The following is an 8,562-nucleotide window of genomic DNA, read 5'->3' as shown; positions in this document are numbered from 1 at the left end:
TCCTGAATGGGGCATTATAAGGCGGGGAAGTGACATTCTGCATGGGGCATTATAAGGGAGGGGGTGTGTGTGTGACATCCTGCATGGGGCATTAAAAAGGGGGGAAGTGACATCCTGTATGGGGCATTAAAAGGGGAGGAGTGACATCCTGCATGGGGCATTATAAGGGAAGGGGGGTGTGACAACTTGTATGGGTCATTATAAGGGGGGGAGTGACATCCTGCATGGGGCATTATATGGGGGGAAGTGACATACTGCATGGTGCATTATAAGGCAGGGGGGTGCGTGTGACATCCTGCATGGGGCATTAAAAGGGGGGGAGTGACATCCTGCATGGGGCATTATAAGGGAGGGGGTGTGACATCCTGCATGGGGCATTAAAAGGGGGGGTGACATCCTGCATGGGGCATTATAAGGGAGGGGGTGTGTGTGACATCCTGCATGGGGCATTAAAAGGGGGGAAGTGACATCCTGTATGGGGCATTAAAAGGGGGGGTGACATCCTGAATGGGGCATTATAAGGGAAGGGGGGTGTGACATCCTGGATGGGGCATTATAAGGGGGAAGTGACATCCTGCATGGGGCATTATAAGGGGGGAAGTGACATCCTGCATGGGGCATTAAAAGGGGGGGAAGTGACATCCTGCATGGGGCATTATAAGGGGGGTGACATCCTGCATGGGGTATTATAAGGGGGGGTAGTGACATCCTGAATGGTGCATTGTTCTTCCACTGTACAAAGCACTGGTCAGACCACACTTGGAATACTGTGCTCAGTTATGGGCCCCAATATATAGAAAGGATATAAATGAGCTTGAAAAGGTACAAAGGAGGGCAACAAAATTAATAAAGGGAATGGAGGGACTGCAATACCCAGAGAGGTTGGCAAAACTAGGACTATTCAGCCTGGAAAAGAGAAGGTTGAGGGGGGACATAATAAATGTGTACAAATATGTTAGGGGACAGTATAGAGACCTTGCCCGGGATTTGTTCAAAAGGAGGGATATTACGGTAACAAGAGGGCACTCACTAAGACTGGAAGAGAAAAGGTTTCAGCACCAGCATAGGAAGGGGTTCTTTACGGTAAGAGCAGTGAGAATATGGAATTCACTGAGTGAGGAGACGGTAATGTCGGATTCACTACACCAGTTCAAGCGGGGACTGGATGCTTTTCTAGATACCAGGCAGATTTCTGCATATACTTAAAAATAGAATAAAATAGTAGGTTGATACAGGGATTTATTCTGACTGCTGGTTTCAGAGTCGGGAGGGAATTTTTCCTCAGGTGAAGATTGGCTAAATCATTTGGGGTTTTTGCCCTCCTCTGGATCAACTTTAGCAACTACAGAACTTACAGGTCGAACTTGATGGACGCAAGTCTTTATTCGGCTTTACAAACTATGTATGTACTATGTACTATGTATTAAAAAGGGAGGAAAGTGACATCCTATATGGGGCATTATAAGGGGGGGTGACGTCCTGCATGGGGCATTATAAGGGGGGGAAGTGACATCCTGCATGGGGCATTAAAAGGGGAGGAGTGACATCCTGCATGGGGCATTATAAGGGAAGGGGGGGGTGACAACTTGCATGAGTCATTATAAGGGGGGGGAGTGACATCTTGCATGGGACATTATATGGGGGAAGTGACATACTGCATGGTGCACTATAAGGCAGGGGGGTGCGTGTGACATCCTGCATGGGGCATTAAAAGGGGGGGGAGTGACATCCTGCATGGGGCATTTAAAAGGGGGGAGTGACATCCTGCAGGTGGCATTATAAGGGAAGGGGGTGCTACATCCTGCATGGGGCATTATAAGGGGGAAGAAGTGACATCCTGTATGGGGCATTATATGGGGGGGAAGTGACATCTTGCATGGGGCATTATAAGGTGGGGGGGTTGACATCCTGTATGGGGCATTATAAGGGAGGGGGGGTGACATCCTGCATGGGGCATTAAAAGGGGGGGGGGAGTGACATCCTGCATGGGGCATTATATGGGGGAGAGTGACATCCTGCATTGGGCATTATAAGGGAGAGGGGGTGACATCCTGCGTGGGACATTATAAGGGTGTGACATCCTGCATGGGGCATTATAAGGGAAAGGGGGTGTGACATCCTGCATGGGGCATTAAAGAGGGGAAGTGACATCCTGCATGAGGCATTATATGGGGGGAGTTACATCCTGCATGGGGCATTATAAGGTGGGGGGGTGACATTCTGTATGGGGCATTATAAGGGAGGGGGGTATGACATCCTGCATGGGGCATTAAAAGGGGGGAAGTGACATCCTGCATGGGGCATTATAAGGGGGGTGGCATAATGCATGGGGCATTATAATGGGGGAACAGCCTGCGTGGGGAATTATGTGGGGGGAACAGCCTGCATGAGGCATTATGTGGGGGGAACAGCCTGCATGGAGCATTATGTAGGAGCACAGCCTGCATGGAGCGTTATATGGGGGCCAGTATTCTGTATGGAGCGTTATATGGCAGCCAGTATCCTGTATGGAGCGTTATAAGTGGGCCAATATCCTGTATGAAGCGTTATATGGGGCCAGTATCCTGTATGGAGCATTTTATGGGGGCCAGTATTCTGTATGGAGCGATTCGCCGGTTTCTGAGCTATTGTGGAATTTACAATAGATATTGGTCATGTAATGTAAGAAGTGAAATCTTCGGCATTGTACTATATATATATATATACACATATATATAGTGGTGGTCAAAAGTATTGGCACCCCGGCAATTCTGTCAGATAATACTCAGTTTCTTCCTGAAAATGATTGCAATCACAAATTCGTTGGTATTATTATCTTCATTTAATTTGTCTTCAATGAAAAAACACAAAAAGAATTGTCCTAAAGCCAAATTGGATATAATTCCACACCAAACCTATAAAAGGGGGTGGATAAAAGTATTGGCACGGTTTGAAAATCATGTGATGCTTCTCTAATTCGTATAATTAACAGCACCTGTAACTTACCTGTGGCACCTAACAGGTGTTGGCAATAACTAAATCACACTTGCAACCAGTTAACATGGATTAAAGTTGACTCAACCTCTGTCCTGTGTCCTTGTGTGTACCACATTCAGCATGGAGAAAAGAAAGAAGACCAAAGAACTGTCTGAGGACTTGAGAAACCAAATTGTGAGGAAGTATGAGCAATTTCAAGGCTACAGGTCCATCTCCTGTGTCTTCAGTGTGCAGTGTCATCAAGAAGTTTAAAGCCCATGGCACTGTGGCTAACCTCCCTAGATGTGGACGGAAAAGAAAAGAGAGATTTCAACGCAAGATTGTGCGGATGGTGGATAAAGAACCTCAACTAACATCCAAACAAGTTCAAGCGCCCTGCAGTCCGAGGGTTCAACAGTGTCAACCCGTACTATCCATCGGCATCTGAATGAAAAGGGACTGTATGGTAGGATACCCAGGAAGACCCCACTTCTTACCCCGAAACATAATAAAAAAGCCAGGCTGGAGTTTGCCAAAACTTACCTGAGAAAGCCTAAAACATTTTGGAAGAATATTCTCTGGTCAGATGAGACAAAAGTAGAGCTTTTTGGCAAAAAGCATCAACATAGAGTGTACAGGAAAAAAAAGAGGCATTCAATGAAAAGAACACAGTCCCTACAGTCAAATATGGCGGAGGTTCCCTGATGTTTTGGGGTTGCTTTGCTGCCTCTGGCACTGGACTGCTTGACCATGTGCATGGCATTATGAAGTCTGAAGGCTACCAACAAATTTTGCAGCATAATGTAGGGCCCAGTGTGAGAAAGCTGGGTCTCCCTCAGAGGTCATGGGTCTTCCAGCAGGACAATGACCCAAAACACACTTCCAAAAGCACTATAAAATGGTTTGAGAGAAAGCACTGGAGACTTCTAAGGTGGCCAGCAATGAGTCCAGACTTGAATCCCATAGAACACCTGTGGAGAGATCTCAAAATGGCAGTTTGGAGAAGGCATCCTTAAAATATCATGGACCTGGAGCAGTTTGCCAAAGAAGAATGGTCTACAATTCCAGCAGAGCATTGTAAGAAACTCATTGATGGTTACCGGAAGCGGTTGTTCGCAGTTATTTTGGCTAAAGGTTGTGCAACCAAGTATTAGGCTGAGAGTGCCAATACTTTTGTCTGGCCGATTTTTGGAGTTTTGTGTGAAATGATCAATGATTTGATTTTTGCTTCATTGTCTTTTGGGTTTTTTCCTTGCAAGCAAATTAAATGAAGATAATAATGCCAAAGAATTTGTGATTGCAATCATTTTCAGGAAGAAATTGAGTATTATCTGACAGAATTGCAGGGGTGCCAATACTTTTGGCCACCACTATATATATATATATATATATATATATATATATATATATATATATTTTTCTCTGCGGTATCTGTGCATCATGAATCGTGGTATGTGTTAAAGGGGCCCACTGAGACTATTTCGCCCAGGGCCCACAAAAACCTGAAGCCGGCCCTGACCCCCATAGTCATATAAAGCAGTATAATGTACCCCCATAATAATATATAGCAGTACAATGCACCCCCATTGTCATCCATAGTAGTATAATGCACCTCCATAGTCATATATAGCATAATGTACACCCCTTAGTTAAACATAATAATATGACCACTTATTTAAAAACAATAAATACTTTGCTCACTTTTTCTTTGCTCCCACGCCACATGCATCCTCTTGTGAGGCCAGCAGCTGACGTCAGCGTGCGATAAGAGCTTCAAGCGCCCTGACACGTTCACGCCGATGTTAGCTGCTGGCCTCTGATTGGCCGTCAGTGTGTATTGACGCGGACAGACCCAATGCGTCTGTCCACGGCAATACTGTTCTTCTGGCGTCTGCGGGCCCCTGACCTGCCGGCCCGGTCACGGTGGCGACTGTTGTTGTTACACCCCTGTTCCCAGGCCAGTTCTTCAAACTAAATCTTCTCTAAGATGCAAGAGCATTTCAGAGGAAACATTACCTTGCTGAAAGCTGAAATCCTGTGGGGGGGATATATACTATGTGTGGGGGGGTATTTAATGTGTGGGGGGTATTTACTATGTGTAGGGGTATATACTGTGTGTGGTGGGGTATTTACTGTTTGGGAGTATATACTATATGTGGGGGGTATTTACTGTGTGTGGGGGGTATATACTCTGTGGGAGTATTTACTGTGTGTGGGGTATATAATCTGTGGGGGGTGTTTACTGTGTGTGGGGGTATATACTCTGTGTGGGGGGTATATATAGTGTGTGTAGGGGGTATATACTATGTGTGTTTTTTTTTACTGTGAGTGTGGGGTATATACTCTGAGGGGTATTTACTGTGGGGGTATTTACTGTGTGTGTGGGGGGGATATTTACTGTGTGTGGGGTACTTATTGTGTGTGGGGGAATATACTCTGCGTGGGGGTATTTACTGTGTGTGGGGGTATTTACTCTGTGGGGGGGTATTTACTTTGTGTTGTGGTATATACTCTGTGCGTGGGGTATTTATTGCGTGTGGGGGTGTATACTCTGTGTGGGGGGTATTTACTGTGTGTGGGGGTATGTACTCTGTGTGGGGGATATTTACTGTGTGTGTGGAGGGTATATACTCTGTGTGGCGGATATTTACTGTGTATGGGGTGGATATATACTCTATATGGGGGGTATATACTCTGTGTGTGGGGGTATTTACTGTGTGGGGGCAATTAACTGTGTGTGGGGGAGATTTAATGTAACGGGGTTGGGTGAGATTTAGTGTAACGGGGGGTAGATTTGATGACACAAGTTTTAAGGTGCAAGGAAGGGACTGGTGCAGACACAGTTTGGTGAGTGGGGTGATGGGTGCCAACTAGTGTTGAGCCACCCCCATAGTGTTCGGGTTCGGTTCGGTTCGTCGAACACCGGGATGTTCGAGGAACTGTTCGTCGAACACCTTAGAACACCGTCGAACACCGTTAAAACCAATGGCAGGCAAACAAAAACACATAGAAACACATAGAAAACACCTGCAAAGGTGTCCAAAAGCTGACAAACTGCTCAGAAGACACTCTCTTTAAAAAAGCCGGCCGGCAAATTCAGCAGCGGCATACACCGGTACCCGACAATTTAGACAAGAAGGAATAGAGCATCACACATAGATTAGATAGATAGAAACATGTCAGTCACACATATAAGAAGCACAGTGACAGTGTTGGTTACTGTACTTGCCATTTAGTGTAAAGGATTTATTAAAAAAAATAATAGTGTTTTCATGCACTGTCTCTTTAAAAAAGCCGGCCGGCAATTCAGCAGCGGTACCCGACAATTTAGAATAGAAGGAATAGAGCTTCACACATAGATTAGATAGATAGAAACATGTCAGTCACATTTATAATAAGTACAGCGACAGTGTTGGTTACTGTACTTGTCATTTAGTGTTAAAATAAAGGATTTATTAAAATAAAAATTGGCGTGGGGTTCCCCGTAATTTTAGTCTCTAGCGGAGGTTAAGCAGACGGCTGGGGCAGATGTTTGAAGCCTGGGAAGGGGGTAATACCCACGGAGCTTCCCAGGCTACTAATTAGTGTTGAGCCACCCCCGTAGTGTTCGAGTTCGGTTCGGTTCGTCGAACACCCGTGTGTTCGCCGAACTGTTCGTCGAACTGTTCGTCGAACACCTTCGAACACCGTTAAAACCAATGGCAGGCAAACAAAAACACATAGAAACACATAGAAAACACCTTCAAAGGTGTCCAAAAGCTGACAAACTGCTCAGAAGACACAACTAACACATGGAAAAGTGACAAGTACATATAGTCATGCGAAAAGAAAAGAGGTGGAGGAGTAAAAGGAGGGGGAGACACAGATATAGGCATGTCATGCCCTTCTAAAATCCAAAAAGTGAGAAGCCGAGACGGCCAGTCCGCTCCTGCCCGTGCCACCTCCGTGTCGCCGGGTTTGTGCCAGAGCCGCGGTGAACCCTGACGGCCAGCCCCCCTCTCCCAATACTGGTGCCTGTCCGCTGGTGGGTGAGAGCCCCCCTGTGGTGGAGGCAGCTCTAAGCTTTTTAATTTAAATTGTCCCTCTAATTTGAATGAATACACTTTAAATCCATTTACAAGGATCTATTGGAGGGCAAGTCTCATGCCAGCAGCCGCGTAATTCCAGCTCCAGTAGCGTCCACTAAAGCTGCTGCAGTTAAAAAGCTTTTATAAGGATCGAGCTCGGCTGTCCACCGCAAGGCATCCTAGTGCCAGTCCCAGCCCCTATGCCTTGGGGTGCCTCCTGATGCTCTTCACTAAGTATCCCGTGGTCCCGAAGCATTTCCTTTGAAAAAATTAAGTGTCCAAACTACAGGTGGTGTAGCTTGCTTAACAGCCGGGATAATCCGCTGACTAGCAGACACTGCTACTAGACACAAAGTATTTCCTGGGCTAGATGCAGTTAAAAATTTGTAAGTAGATACTCTCGTTGGATGCTGAGAAAGCATTCCATAGAGTCTCCTGGCACGCCATATATGATTCTCTTAAAAAGCTTGGGGTAGGGGTCTAGGGGACCCTTTTATAGCCAAAATCACGGCCCTGTATCACAATACGTCACCTAGGCTGAAGATAAATGGAACTGTAGCACCGAGGGCTCGGTTGCTACAGACGTATTGCACCTCACCCAGAGGTGTGATATCTCACTCTCAGATAAGGATGGAGTGTGGATCAGGACCCGACACCTGCATGCATTACACCACATTGCCGTGGGGCAGGGCGACCAATATGCCCCTGAGATGGGCACGACAGTCCCTGTCCCTGGCTGGAGTGGGGGGAGGGAACACTGAGGAAGGGGAACCCTGCAGTGCAGGAGCAGGGAGGAAGCAGTTCCTGGGTGCATTGAGAAGGGAGTATAAAAGGTGGGCACCATCTTAGTTCAGTGCAGAGAAGTCTGAGCAGAAGTGGCAGGGAGCAGGGGCTCTGCATGAGCTCTGCTCCGGAGGCGGGCCTAGTAACAGAGGCCCAGGCCTGCAAGAGGGAGAAGGAAGGAAGAGGAGCGGTGAAGGCTCCAGGAACGAGGAATGAAGGGATCCCAGGGGTGCGGACGGGCGAGTCGCCACCGCACGCCCGAATCCACCTGCGTGGAGGGGTCAGGCCAAAGGGGGAGACCGGTCCCCGAACTAGTGGAGGCAGGAAACGACCCTCAGCTAGAAACCAGAGGCCCTGACATTTTATGTGGCGCAGCCCCTTGCTCCACCCGCTAGGAAGGCACCACATAGGGTCAGGGAAACTGGCGCCAAGTTTACCAAGAGGAGGCCCGAGGCAGCCGGACAGAAGTGTTGGTAAGAAAGGCCAGACAAAGGACACACAAAGGGGGTCCTGTGAAGCGCTCCAAAGTTATCTGGGAGTTGTCTGAGCCCCTCACCTGGTGAGCACAGTACGACGTGGGCAGCCGTTACCTGCAGACGTGGTCTGGATAATAAGAACTGTGAGTAAAGGCCATGAACTGCATCACTGACTCCGTGTCGTTACTGCTGCTGCCCTGCACCATCACCCCCATCCTCCGCATACACTGCCCTGAGGCTATACTCCTCCCGTGGGGAGTTATGCTACGCTCTGCTGCACC

Source organism: Phyllobates terribilis, unplaced genomic scaffold, assembly GCF_046119375.1.
Source record: "Phyllobates terribilis strain yellow unplaced genomic scaffold, ASM4611937v1 Scaffold_4__5_contigs__length_816908805, whole genome shotgun sequence".
NCBI classification, from domain to species: Eukaryota; Metazoa; Chordata; class Amphibia; order Anura; family Dendrobatidae; genus Phyllobates; species Phyllobates terribilis.
Note: the sequence above shows the minus strand (reverse complement) of the source record.